The sequence below is a fragment of the Seriola lalandi genome, unplaced genomic scaffold (assembly GCF_002814215.2).
Source record: "Seriola lalandi dorsalis isolate HSWRI2012SDOR001 ecotype SW California unplaced genomic scaffold, Sedor1 jcf7180002054908, whole genome shotgun sequence".
In the NCBI taxonomy this organism is placed as follows: domain Eukaryota; kingdom Metazoa; phylum Chordata; class Actinopteri; order Carangiformes; family Carangidae; genus Seriola; species Seriola lalandi.
In genome coordinates this window covers 253,785-256,299 of record NW_019525460.1, presented here as the reverse complement: position 1 = coordinate 256,299, position 2,515 = coordinate 253,785, and the positions used below count along the sequence as shown (strand labels likewise).

The 2,515-nt window shown below is 38.1% G+C and overlaps 1 protein-coding gene across 3 annotated transcripts in view; it reads left to right on the top strand.

Moving 5' to 3' along the window:
• dachd (dachshund d) overlaps window positions 1–2,515 on the top strand; it is a 90,849-nt gene that overhangs the window by 85,284 nt on the left and 3,050 nt on the right. The window lies entirely within an intron of this gene.

Here is a 2,515-nt window from a genome sequence, read left to right as displayed (position 1 = left end):
CACACACCCCCTCCCTCCTCTTCTCGCTCTCCCTCACACTCACACACTCACACACACAGCTCCAGTTTATGAACATTAGTGTTTCTGTGCCTGCTGTTCAGGCATACAACTCACCATCTGGGCCACAGCACTGGGTCAAGATCATTGGTTTTCTGTTGAAATAATATTGTTCTTTTACTTGACTTTTAGTGGCTGTGATCCCTTTAGGAAACAGATCATTTTTAGAAAAAAACAAAAAAACAAAAAACAATGCAGTAAGTAAAACAGTGCAACAACTAAGCTATAAGGATGGAGAGAAAGAATAAAAGAAGTGGTTTGTTTACAGCTCAGGAAGCATTAATGAGTCATAAAACCACAAAAAGCAGTGGAATCCCCCCTTTGATAGTAATAAACGCGGCAAATCAATCCATTTTATGAATAAGCCTTGTACATTTTTAATGGTTTGTTTGTTTGTTAGCCTTGGGGGTGCAGTATGTGTTTGGGGAAGGGCGCTCTCGTGATAACCTCTGTAGACTGTCTGCTATCTGTGTTTACCCAGATACAAGACACCTTGCAGAGGTTGAATATCCTCATTATTACTCGAACGTCTTCCTTTAATACGCCTCAGCTGCATCTGCTCAGAACCGCCCTTATCAGTGGGAGAGGTCCCAATTTATCTGGGAAAATGCTCCATGTAATTTGCTGTGAAAAGTGGAAAATATTCATCTTTGTATGCAAGAATAAGTTAGGTCCCTTTTAATTCTTTAATGTTTGATTAGTCTACTTGAACTGATATTTTGTAAAAGGGCAAAAAAGAAAGAAAATGTACTAAGTGAAATGATGACTCCTCCTTAATTAAATGTCATTCAGTCACTGCGGGGATCTGAAACAGTTTGATGTCCAAAAAAAGGAAATCCATATGTCATCATTTAAATACAAAGATAACTTCCAGATACGGCATAATTATAGCCCCCTATTTCATACCAGATTAGTATATTTAGCCACTTTAATTTCTAACATTTTACACTTATATGAAGAGCTGGCTCTTTGTAGTGTATTTGTATCAAATTAAATGTGTTAAAGCTTTAAACTTACAATAACAGCAGCCACTGGCCGGCGTTAATGTATAGTTTAGGTTGAAATGAAGCAGAATTAGATTTTTTATTTTTTTTTATTTTTAATCTGATCCCTGCTTGGAATCATTTTTAAGGTCTCTCAATCACTCTGATCGTTGCCTTGAAGAGCAGAATGAAGGAGGAAACTGAATAACAGGCTGCACTTTGTGTTTTTGTTCAATTAGAGAAGCATTTGTCTGCCACCCATGTCTCCTCTGCTCTACTCTGCAAGCCTAGCTGTATAATTAACCTCAAATGGCAAAAAATGATGTTGATAAATTACACAAGCAGAAGGGGAAAAAACAAGCCTATCACTCGCATGAAAGCCGAGAGAAATGTGTGGGTATTTTCTCAACTCCAAACTCAGGGAGGCGAGTGGAGAGAGAGAGAGAGAGAGGGGGAAAAAAAAATAATGAGGGCATAATTTTAGAGAACTAATTATTTCTATTTGTCTTTTGTCACACTTCTCTAATTCTGCGATATTAACACAGTCTGTGTTTATTAATTGCTTTTACAGTGTTTTGAATCAGGTCCAAGAGGGAACGTGGCTCTTTTCACAGGCAGGCAAGCTACTGGGACTGTACCTCGCCAGTACTGCCTGGCAACGGTGCACATGCGAATATCTTCCCCCAGTATCTTCTCTGGTTCCCTGCCGCTTCCCACTCGATGTGTTCGGCAAGTTTACACGACCCTGTGCACAGAGATAAAGTTCTTTGTTGCAAGATTAAACATCAAAACAGTTAAAGTGAAATTAAAATTAAATGAATGAATGTCACTGAAGCAAAAAAGACTGTAATTAATGGATCCCTTAATTGTCTTCATAAAATATTTGCATGGGCATAATTTGCATAATTTACATGTATTAATTAATCTTTCAAAGGAATTTTATGCTGAGAGAAGCCAAAAATTCCCTTTGTTTTATTTAGCATCTAATGAAATATTTATTCTCTTTAATGAACTTTTCATCTTGATTTGAATATAAAAATACTAAAGTTTTAACATATTTTAATGAGACAGTCTTTCATAAAACCGTGTGTCAAGACGTCACCAGTTTTTCTATTGGCGTATATGAAGCAGATGTTTCAACATTTGCACATGTCTGAAAATGGATTTGAAGCAGCGAGATCTGCTCATCAAGCCTATGCTCACTTATTCCCTATCTTTCATGATAATTGTATCAAGTAAAACGCTGCGATATCTAACATCCTCTTGACAACGCATTAAGTGTTGCCATCCGTCAAATAACCAGATCGTCTTCGTTTTCATTAACACAACTATAAACTGCTCCAACTGTGAAGCAGGGCAGGCAGGGTGTGAGGCGGGTGTGTGATGTTTCATCTGCTCTTGTTATGAAAGGCATGCACATGTGTATCAAGTTGTGTATCCCGGCCCGCACTCTTAGCTCTCTCCAGCCAGCACCC